Below are 12,350 nucleotides of genomic sequence, written 5' to 3'. Positions count from 1 at the left end.
TCTGTTACTTATCCCTCAGCTCTTTTCTTAACCTCCTTCTCTGGTATAGTTGCCTTGGTTTCCTTAAGCTTCTCAGTTACCTGGATTTCTTCATAGTCTCTTGCCTATCAGACCTGTCCTACGCAGGCGGTTCATTTTTACCTGTTCTATTCACCAGGCTAAGATGTCCCTCTGTTCTTATTTAGCCTCACTGTGTTTCTTTTTCATAATCTCCCAAACAATTGCCTTACATGCAACTACTTGTTTAATTAAAGACCGTGTTGCCAACAAAACGAGACAATGCATTATCGTAGTCACAGCTGTAACAGTTGTTATTTGTTAAATGAAGAAAAGCTACTTCAATTAAATGTCTTCTTTGTAATCATTTATTTTTCTTGTTACAAATAAAACATCACTCTGAAAATTAATATAAGAATAGTACTTGTAAAAATTTATTTGTGTGGTAGACTAAAGAATTTCCAATTCTTTGCCACTATTGGTGAGGTTTATTTTAACACACAAATGTATTTGGCTCCATGGAAGTTTACTTAGAGTTTTGCAAATACTGCAAACAGCATTCAAAGCAAACAGTGGGGTGCCTCTGTGATTCTGAGAATCTCATAATTAAGCAAATAGCACCAGCAAAGAGCTCGAGTACAGAGTATATAGAAATATAGAAAATATAGAAAGAATTTGCCCAACAGAAGAGTGACCAGAAGTAAGGCAACCAACAATGGGCAGTGACCACCCATCTAGGATCCAAGAACATAGTAAAGCCACTGTAAGTATCAGGACAAGGGTCAAGGAAGGTTACGATGTTATGATAACTTTGTATAAGTCTCAGTCATGGGAGAGGGCCATTGTATTTAATACTCTGATAGAGAAAGGGCAAATCTGCTCCAGTCCAGCGAGACTGGAAGGGACAAGGTAATGGCTACTGTGGAAGCTACTTTGTCCCTTTTAACCCACATTGCTCTCTCGTACTCTTTAGTCTTGAACTGATGTCTAGCATTAACCCAAAAAGAACAGAGAAAGGAGAATAAAAGTCAGTGAAGGAAGGAACTTCAGACAATACTTCCTATGCTCTCTAAAGACAGATCCCTGACTTACATGTCTTCTGTTTTTTGTTTTTATTTTTATTTTTATTAACTTGAGTATTTCTTATATACATTTCAAGTGTTATTCCCTTTCCCGGTTTCCGGGCAAACATCCTCCTCCCCCCTCCACTTCCTTATGGGTGTTCCCCTCCCCATCCTTCCCCCATTGCCGCCCTCCCCCCAACAGTCTAGTTCATTGGGGGTTGAGTCTTAGCAGGACCCAGGGCTTCCCCTTCCACTGGTGCTCTTACTAGGATATTCATTGCTACCTATGAGGTCAGAGTCCAGGGTCAGTCCATGTATAGTCTTTAGGTAGTGGCTTAGTCCCTGGAAGCTCTGGATGCTTGGCATTGTTGTACATATGGGGTCTCAAGCACCTTCAAGCTTTTCCAGTTCTTTCTCTGATTCCTTCAATGGGGGTCCTATTCTCAGTTCAGTGGTTTGCTGCTGGCATTCGCCTCTGTATTTGCTGTATTCTGGCTGTGTCTCTCAGGAGCGATATACATCCGGCTCCTGTCGGTCTGCACTTCTTTGCTTCATCCATGTTGTCTAATTGGGTGGCTGTATACGTATGGGCCACATGTGGGGCAGGCTCTGAATGGGTGTTCCTTCAGTCTCTGTTTTAATCTTTGCCTCTCTCTTCCCTGCCAAGGGTATTCTTGTTCCCCTTTTAAAGAAGGAGTGACGCATTCACATTTTGATCATCCGTCTTGAGTTTCATTTGTTCTAGGCATCTAGGGTAATTCAAGCATTTGGGCTAATAGCCACTTATCAATGAGCGCATACCATGTATGTCTTTCTGTGATTGGGTTAGCTCACTCAGGATGATATTTTCCAGTTCCAACCATTTCCCTATGAATTTCATAAAGTCGTTTTTGATAGCTGAGTAATATTCCATTGTGTAGATGTATCACATTTTTCTGTATCCATTCCTCTGTTGAAGGGCATCTGGGTTCTTTCCAGCTTCTGGCTATTATAAATAAGGCTGCGATGAACATAGTGGAGCACGTGTCTTTTTTATATGTTGGGGCATCTTTTGGGTATATGCCCAAGAAAGGTATATAGCTGGATCCTCAGGCAGTTCAATGTCCAATTTTCTGAGGAACCTCCAGACTGATTTCCAGAATGGTTGTACCAGTCTGCAATCCCACCAACAATGGAGGAGTGTTTCTCTTTCTCCGCATCCTCGCCAGCATCTGCTGTCACCTGAGTTTTTGATCTTAGCCATTCTCACTGGTGTGAGGTGAAATCTCAGGGTTGTTTTGATTTGCATTTCCCTTATGACTAAAGATGTTGAACATTTCTTTAGGTGTTTCTCAGCCATTCCGCATTCCTCAGCTGTGAATTCTTTGTTTAGCTCTGAACCCCATTTTTTAATAGGGTTATTTGTCTCCCTGTGGTCTAACTTCTTGAGTTCTTTGTATATTTTGGATATAAGGCCTCTATCTGTTGTAGGATTGGTAAAGATCTTTTCCCAATCTGTTGGCTGCCGTTCTGTCCTAACCACAGTGTCCTTTGCCTTACAGAAGCTTTGCAGTTTTATGAGATCCCATTTGTCGATTCTTGATCTTAGAGCATAAGCCATTGGTGTTTTGTTCAGGAAATTTTTTCCAGTGCCCATGTGTTCCAGATGCTTCCCTAGTTTTTCTTCTATTAGTTTGAGTGTGTCTGGTTTGATGTGGAGGTCCTTGATCCACTTGGACTTAAGCTTTGTACAGGGTGATAAGCATGGATCGATCTGCATTCTTCTACATGTTGCCCTCCAGTTGAACCAGCACCATTTGCTGAAAATGCTATCTTTTTTCCATTGGATGGTTTTGGCTCCTTTGTCAAAAATCAAGTGACCATAGGTGTGTGGGTTCATTTCTGTGTCTTCAATTCTATTCCATTGGTCTATCTGTCTGTCTCTTTAACAATACCATGCGGTTTTTATCACTATTGCTCTGTAATACTGCTTGAGTTCAGGGATAGTGATTCCCCCTGAAGTCCTTTTATTGTTGAGGATAGTTTTAGCTATCCTGGGTTTTTTGTTATTCCAGATGAATTTGCAAATTGTTCTGTCTAACTCTTTGAAGAATTGGATTGGTATTTTGATGGGGATTGCATTGAATCTCTAGATCGCTTTTGGTAAAATGGCCATTTTTACTATATTAATCCTGCCAATCCATGAGCATGGGAGATCTTTCCATCTTCTGAGGTCTTCAATTTCTTTCTTCAGTGTCTTGAAGTTCTTATTGTACAGATCTTTTACTTGCTTTGTTAAAGTCACACCGAGGTACTTTACATTATTTGGGTCTATTATGAAGGGTTTCGTTTCCCTAATTTCTTTCTCGGCTTGTTTCTCTTTTGTGTAGAGGAAGGCTACTGATTTATTTGAGTTAATTTTATACCCAGCCACTTTGCTGAAGTTGTTTATCAGCTTTAGTAGTTCTCTGGTGGAACTTTTGGGATCACTTAAATATACTATCATATCATCTGCAAATAGTGATATTTTGACTTCTTCTTTTCCGATCTGTATCCCCTTGACCTCCTTTTGTTGTCTGATTGCTCTGGCTAGAACTTCAAGAACTATATTGAATAAGTAGGGAGAGAGTGGGCAGCCTTGTCTAGTCCCTGATTTTAGTGGGATTGCTTCACGTTTCTCTCCATTTAGTTTAATGTTAGCCACTGGTTTGCTGTATATGGCTTTTACTATGTTTAGGTATGGGCCTTGAATTCCTATTCTTTCCAGGACTTTTATCATGAAGGGGTGTTGAATTTTGTCAAATGCTTTCTCAGCATCTAATGAAATGAGCATGTGGTTTTGTTCTTTCAGTTTGTTTATATAATGGATCACGTTGATGGTTTTCCTTATATTAAACCATCCCTGCATGCCTGGGATGAAGCCTACTTGATCATGGTGGATGATTGTTTTGATGTGCTCTTGAATTCGGCTTGCCAGAATTTTATTGAGTATTTTTGCGTCGATATTCATAAGGGAAATTGGTCTGAAGTTCTCTTTCTTTGTTGGGTCTTTGTGTGGTTTAGGTATAAGAGTAATTGTGGCTTCATAGAAGGAATTCGGTAGTGCTCCATCTGTTTCAATTTTGTGGAATGGTTTGGATAATATTGGTATGAGGTCTTCTATGAAGGTCTGATAGAATTCTGCACTAAACCCGTCTGGACCTGGGCTCTTTTTGGTTGGGAGACCTTTAATGACTGCTTCTATTTCCTTAGGAGTTATGGGGTTGTTTAACTGGTTTATGTGTTCCTGATTTAACTTCGGTACCTGGTATCTGTCTAGGAAATTGTCCATTTCCTGCAGATTTTCAAGTTTTGTTGAATATAGGTTTTTATACTAAGATCTGATGATTTTTTGAATTTCCTCTGAATCTGTAGTCATGTCTCCCTTTTCATTTCTGATTTTGTTAATTTGGACACACTCTCTGGGTCCTCTCGTTAGTCTGGCTAAGGGATTATCTATCTTGTTGATTTTCTCAAAGAACCAACTTTGGTTCTCTATGGTCCTTTTTATTTCTACTTGGTTGATTTCAGCTCTGAGTTTGATTATTTCCTGCCTTCTACTCCTCCTGGGTGTATTTACTTCTTTTTGTTCTAGAGCTTTTAGGTGTGCTGTCAAGCTGCTGACATATGCTCTTTCCTGTTTCTGCAGGCACTCAGCATTATGAGTTTTCCTCTTAGCACAGCTTTCATTGTGTCCCATAAGTTTGGGTATGTTGTACCTTCATTTTCATTAAATTCTAAAAAGTCTTTAATTTCTTTCTTTATTTCTTCCTTGACCAGGTTATCATTGAGTAGAGCATTGTTCAATTTCCACGTATATGTGGGCATTCTTCCCTTATTGTTATTGAAGACCAGTTTTAGGCCGTGGTGGTCCGATAGCACGCATGGGATTATTTCTATCTTTCTGTACCTGTTGAGGCCCATTTTTTGACCAATTATATGGTCAATTTTGGAGAAAGTACCATGAGGAGCTGAGAAGAAGGTATATCCTTTTGCTTTAGGATAGAATGTTCTATAAATATCCGTTAAGTCCATTTGGCTCATGACTTCTCTTAGTCTGTCTACGTCTCTGTTTAATTTCTGTTTCCATGATCTGTCCATTGATGAGAGTGGGGTGTTGAAATCTCCTACTATTATTGTGTGAGGTGCAATGTGTGTTTTGAGCTTTAGTAAGGTTTCTTTTACATATGTAGGTGCCCTTGTATTTGGGGCATAGATATTTAGGATTGAGAGTTCATCTTGGTGGATTTTTCCTTTGATGAATATGAAGTGTCCTTCCTTATCTTTTTTGATGACTTTTAGTTGAAAATTGATTTTATTTGATATTAGAATGGCTACTCCAGCTTGCTTCTTCTGACCATTTGGTTGGAAAGTTGTTTCCAGCCTTTCACTCTGAGGTAGTGTCTGTCTTTGTCTCTGAGGTGTGTTTCCTGTAGGCAGCAGAATGCAGGGTCCTCGTTGCGTATCCAGTTTGTTAATCTATGTCTTTTTACTGAGGAGTTGAGGCCATTGATGTTGAGATATATTAAGGAATAGTGATCATTGCTTCCTGTTATATTCATATTTGGATGTGAGGTTATGTTTGTGTGCTTTTCTTCTCTTTGTTTTGTTGCCAAGGCGATTAGTTTCTTGCTTCTTTTAGGGTATAGCTTGCCTCCTTATGTTGGGCTTTACCATTTATTATCCTTTGTAGTGCTGGATTTGTAGAAAGATATTGTGTAAATTTGGTTTTGGCATGGAATATCTTGGTTTCTCCATCTATGTTAATTGAGAGTTTTGCAGGATACAGTAACCTGGGCTGGCATTTGTGTTCTCTTAGGGTCTGTATCACATCAGTGCAGGATCTTCTGGCCTTCATAGTTTCTGGTGAAAAGTCTGGTGTTATTCTGATAGGTCTGCCTTTATATGTTACTTGACATTTTTCCCTTACTGCTTTTAATATTCTTTCTTTATTTTGTGCGTTTGGTGTTTTGACTATTATGTGACGGGAGGTGTTTCTTTTCTGGTCCAATCTATTTGGAGTTCTGTAGGCTTCTTGTATGCCTATGGGTATCTCTTTTTTTAGGTTAGGGAAGTTTTCTTCTATGATTTTCTTGAAGATATTTACTGGTCCCTTGAGTTGGGAGTCTTCACTCTCTTCTATACCTATTATCCTTAGGTTTGATCTTCTCATTGAGTCCTGGATTTCCTGTATGTTTTGGACCAGTAGCTTTTTCCACTTTACATTATCTTTGACAGTTGAGTCAATGATTTCTATGGAATCTTCTGCTCCTGAGATTCTCACTTCCATCTCTTGTATCCTGTTGGTGAAGCTCTTATCTACAGCTCCTTGTCTCTTCTTTTGGTTTTCTATATCCAGGGTTGTTTCCATGTGTTCTTTCTTCATTGCTTCTATTTCCATTTTTAATTCCTTCAACTGTTTGATTGTGTTTTCCTGAATTCTTTCAGGGATTTTTGTGTCTCCTCTCTATGGGCTTCTACTTGTTTATTTATGATTTCCTGGAATTCTTTCAGGGATTTTTGTGACTCCTCTCTATGGGCTTCTACTTGTTTAATTATGTTTTCCTCAAATTCTTTCAGGCATTTTTGCGATTCCTCTCTGTAGGCTTCTACTTGTTCTCTAAGGGAGTTCTTCATGTCTTTCTTGAAGTCCTCCAGCATCATGATCAAATATGATTTTGAAACTAGATCTTGCTTTTCTGGTGTGTTTGGATATTCCATGTTTGTTTTGATGGGAGAATTGGGCTCCGATGGTGCCATGTAGTCTTGGTTTCTGTTGCTTGGGTTCCTGTGCTTGCCTCTCGCCATCAGATTATCTCTAGTGTTACTTTGTTCTGCTATTTCTGACAGTGGCTAGACTGTCCTATAAGCCTGTGTGTCAGGAGTGCTGTAGACCTGTTTTCCTGTTTTCTTTCAGCCAGTTATGGGGACAGAGTGTTCTGCTTTCGGGCGTGTAGTTTTTCCTCTCTACAGTTCTTCAGCTGTTCCTGTGGTCCTGTGTCTTGGGTTCACCAGGCAGGTCACTTGCAGCAGAAAATTTGATCTTACCTGTGGTCCCGAGGCTCAAGTTCGCTCGCGGGGTGCTGCCCTCGAGCTCTCTGCGGCGGCAGCAACCAGGAAGATCTGCGCCGCAGTTTCCGGGAGCTTCAGTGCACCAGGGTTCCAGATGGCGTTTGGTGCTTTCCTCTGGCGTCCGAGATGTGTGTGCAGAGTGCAGTCTCTTCTGGTTTCCCAGGGGTGTCTGCCTCTCTGAAGGTTTAGCTCTCCCTCCCACGGGATTTGGGTGCAGAGAACTGTTTATCCGGTCTGTTCCTTCAGGTTCTGGCGGTGTCTCAGGAGCAGGGGTCCTGCCGCTCCTAGGCCCTCCGCCACGGCAACCCAGAGGCCTTATACAGTTTCCTCTTGGGCCAGGGATGTGGGCAGGGGTGGGCAGTGTTGGTGGTCTCTTCTGCTCTGCAGCCTCAGGAGTGCCCACCTGACCAGGCAGTGAGGTCTCTCTCCCACGGGGTCTGGGAGCAGAGAGCTGCTGCGGGCCGGGATCCGTGGGTGTGGGACTCCCGGTAAACACAGGAAGTGCCCAGTCCTAGAGGAATTCTGCCTCTGTGCGTCCCGAGTTCACCAGGCAGGTCTCTTGCAGCAGAAAAGTTGGTCTTACCTGTGGTCCCGAGGCTCAAGTTTGCTCGCGGGGTGCTGCCCACGAGCTCTCTGCGGCGGCAGCAACCAGGAAGATCTGCGCTGCCGTTTCTGGGAGCTTCAGTGCACCAGGGTTCCAGATGGCGTTTGGTGTTTTCCTCTGGCGTCCGAGATGTGTGTGCAGAGTCCAGTCTCTTCTGGTTTCCCAGGCGTGCCTGCCTCTCTGAAGGTTTAGCTCTCCCTCCCACGGGATTTAGGTGCAGAGAACTGTTTATCCAGTCTGTTTCCTTCAGGTTCCGGCGGTGTCTCAGGCGCAGGGGTCCTGCCACTCCTGGGCCTTCCCCCACGGCAACCCAGAGGCCTTATACAGTTTCCTCTTGGGCCAGGGATGTGGGCAGGGGTGGGCAGTGTTGGTGGTCTCTTCCACTCTGCAGCCTCAGGAGTGCCCACCTGACCAGGCCGTGAGGTCTCTCTCCCACGGGGTCTGGGAGCAGAGAGCACATGTCTTCTGTTTTATTGTGTGTTCCATATAGCCTGTTTTCTCATTATTATAACTCAATGAAGCTTTTCATACTAGACATCCAGAGTAGGAATCTATGATTAGTATATATGTTCTTGGTAAAAGTGTAACATGTTAAAATGGTGGCTTTTTTCATGGGGAATTTTTCTTAGATTACCATACATAAATAAGATATAGAAAGAGTTGTCCATGAATATGTTGAATAACCTTTATGAAGATGTGACAAACAAGGAACAAGCATAGTCAGAGTAATGGAAAGTCACCACTGGGTCTGTGACATCACATGTATGATGCCCACAAACATTTTAAGTTAGACATAAAATTAATTTGGATGACTTAAGATAGAAATGGGCAGGATATAAACAGAGGGAAGGAATTGTCAAATAAAAGAATGAGCAACTACTTCCTGTGTTTACCGGAAGTCCCACACCGGCGGATCCCGGACCGCAGCAGCTCTCTGCTCCCAAACCCCGTGGGAGAGAGACCTCACCGCCTGATCAGGTGGGCACTCCTGAGGCTGCAGAGCTGAGGAGACCACCAACACTGCCCACCCCTGCCCACATCCCTGGCCCAAGAGGCAACTGTATAAGGCCTCTGGGTTCCCATAGGGGAGGGCCCGGGAGCGGCAGGACCCCTGCGCCTGAGACACTGCCGGAACCTGAAGGAAACAGACCGGATAAACAGTTCTCTGCAACCAAATCCCGTGGGAGGGAGAGCTGAACCTTCAGACAGGCGGACAAGCCTGGGAAACCAGAAGAGACTGCACTCTGTGCACATCCAGGCGCCAGAGGAAAACACCAAACGTCATCTAAAACCCTGGTGCACGGAGGCTCCCGGAAGGAGCGGCACAGATTTTCCCGGTTGCTGCCACAGCGGAGAGGACTTAGGCAGTACCCCACGAGCAAACTTGAGCCTTGGAACCACAGGTAGGACCAACTTTTCCCCTGCAAGAAACCTGCCTGGTGAACTCAAGACACAGGCCCACAGGAACAGCTGAAGACCTGTAGAGAGGAAAAACTACACGCCCGAAAGCAGAACACTCTGTCCCCATAACTGGCTGAAAGAAAACAGGAAAACAGGTCTGCAGCACTCCTGACACACAGGTTATAGGACAGTCTAGCCACTGTCAGAAATAGCAGAACAAAGTAACACTAGAGATAATCTGATGGCGAGAGGCAAGCGCAGGAACCCAAGCAACAGAAACCAAGACTACATGGCATCATCGGAGCCCAATTCTCCCACCAAAGCAAACACGGAATATCCAAACACACCAGAAAAGCAAGACCTAGTTTCAAAATCATATTTGATCATGATGCTGGAGGACTTCAAGAAAGACATAAAGAACTCCCTTAGAGAACAAGTAGAAGCCTACAGAGAGGAATCGCAAAAATCCCTGAAAGAATTCCAGGAAAACACAATCAAACAGTTGAAGGAATTAAAAATGGAAATAGAAGCAATCAAGAAAGAACACATGGAAACAACCCTGGACATAGAAAATCAAAAGAAAAGACAAGGAGCTGTAGATACAAGCTTCACCAACAGAATTCAAGAGATGGAAGAGAGAATCTCGGGAGCAGAAGATTCCATAGAAATCATTGACTCAACTGTCAAAGATAATGTAAAGCGGAAAAAGCTACTGGTCCAAAACATACAGGAAATCCAGGACTCAATGAGAAGATCAAACCTAAGGATAATAGGTATAGAAGAGAGTGAAGACTCCCAGCTCAAAGGACCAGTAAATATCTTCAACAAAATCATAGAAGAAAACTTCCCTAACCTAAAAAAAGAAATATCCATAGGCATACAAGAAGCCTACAGAACTCCAAATAGATTGGACCAGAAAAGAAACACCTCCCGTCACATAATTGTCAAAACACCAAACGCACAAAATAAAGAAAGAATATTAAAAGCAGTAAGGGAAAAAGGTCAAGTAACATATAAAGGGAGACCTATCAGAATCACACCAGACTTCTCGCCAGAAACTATGAAGGCCAGAAGATCCTGGACAGATGTCATACAGACCCTAAGAGAACACAAATGCCAGCCCAGGTTACTGTATCCTGCAAAACTCTCAATTAACATAGATGGAGAAACCAAGATATTCCATGACAAAACCAAATTTACACAATATCTTTCTACAAGTCCAGCACTACAAAGGATAATAAAGGGTAAAGCCCAACATAAGGAGGCAAGCTATACCCTAGAAGCAAGAAACTAATCATCTTGGCAACAAAACAAAGAGAAAGAAAGCACACAAACATAACCTCACTTCCAAATATGAATATAACGGGAAGCAATAATCACTATTCCTTAATATCTCTCAATATCAATGGCCTCAACTCCCCAATAAAAAGACATAGATTAACAAACTGGATACGCAACGAGGACCCTGCATTCTGCTGCCTACAGGAAACATACCTCAGAGACAAAGACACACATTACCTCAGATTGAAAGGCTGGAAAACAATTTTCCAAGCAAATGGACAGAAGAAGCAAGCTGGAGTAGCCATTCTAATATCAAATAAAATCAATTTTCAACTAAAAGTCATCAAAAAAGATAAGGAAGGACACTTCATATTCATCAAAGGAAAAATCCACCAAGATGAACTCTCAATCCTAAATATCTATGCCCCAAATACAAGGGCACCTACATATGTAAAAGAAACCTTACTAAAGCTCAAAACACACATTGCACCTCACACAATAATAGTGGGAGATTTCAACACCCCACTCTCATCAATGGACAGATCATGGAAACAGAAATTAAACAGAGATGTAGACAGACTAAGAGAAGTCATGAGCCAAATGGACTTAACGGATATTTATAGAACATTCTATCCTAAAGCAAAAGGATATACCTTCTTCTCAGCTCCTCGTGGTACTTTCTCCAAAATTGACCATATAATTGGTCAAAAAACGGGCCTCAACAGGTACAGAAAGATAGAAATAATCCCATGCGTGCTATCGGACCACCACGGCCTAAAACTGGTCTTCAATAACAATAAGGGAAGAATGCCCACATATACGTGGAAATTGAACAATGCTCTACTCAATGATAACCTGGTCAAGGAAGAAATAAAGAAACAAATTAAAAACTTTTTAGAATTTAATGAAAATGAAGGTACAACATACCCAAACTTATGGGACACAATGAAAGCTGTGCTAAGAGGAAAACTCATAGCGCTGAGTGCCTGCAGAAAGAAACAGGAAAGAGCATATGTCAGCAGCTTGACAGCACACCTAAAAGCTCTAGAACAAAAAGAAGCAAATACACCCAGGAGGAGTAGAAGGCAGGAAATAATCAAACTCAGAGCTGAAATCAACCAAGTAGAAACAAAAAGGACCATAGAAAGAATCAACAGAACCAAAAGTTGGTTCTTTGAGTAAATCAACAAGATAGATAAACCCTTAGCCAGACTAACGAGAGGACACAGAGAGTGTGTCCAAATTAACAAAATCAGAAATGAAAAGGGAGACATAACTACAGATTCAGAGGAAATTCAAAAAATCATCAGATCTTACTATAAAAACCTATATTCAACAAAACTTGAAAATCTTCAGGAAATGGACAATTTCCTAGACAGATACCAGGTATCGAAGTTAAATCAGGAACAGATAAACCAGTTAAACAACCCCATAACTCCTAAGGAAATAGAAGCAGTCATTAAAGGTCTCCCAACCAAAAAGAGCCCAGGTCCAGACGGGTTTAGTGCAGAATTCTATCAAACCTTCATAGAAGACCTTATACCAATATTATCCAAACTATTCCACAAAATCGAAACAGATGGAGCCCTACCGAATTCCTTCTATGAAGCCACAATTACTCTTATACATAAACCACACAAAGACCCAACAAAGAAAGAGAACTTCCGACCAATTTCCCTTATGAATATCGACATAAAAATACTCAATAAAATTCTGGCAAACCGAATTCAAGAGCACATCAAAACAATCATCCACCATGATCAAGTAGGCTTCATCCCAGGCATGCAGGGATGGTTTAATATACGGAAAACCATCAACGTGATCCATCATATAAACAAACTGAAAGAACAGAACCACATGATCATTTCATTTGATGCTGAGAAAGCATTTGACAAAATTCAACACCCCTTCAT

This window comes from Rattus norvegicus, chromosome 9 (assembly GCF_021556685.1).
Source record: "Rattus norvegicus strain SHRSP/BbbUtx chromosome 9, alternate assembly SHRSP_T2T, whole genome shotgun sequence".
NCBI classification, from domain to species: Eukaryota; Metazoa; Chordata; class Mammalia; order Rodentia; family Muridae; genus Rattus; species Rattus norvegicus.
The sequence above is the reverse complement of the archived record's forward strand: the minus strand, read 5'-3'. Positions refer to the sequence as shown.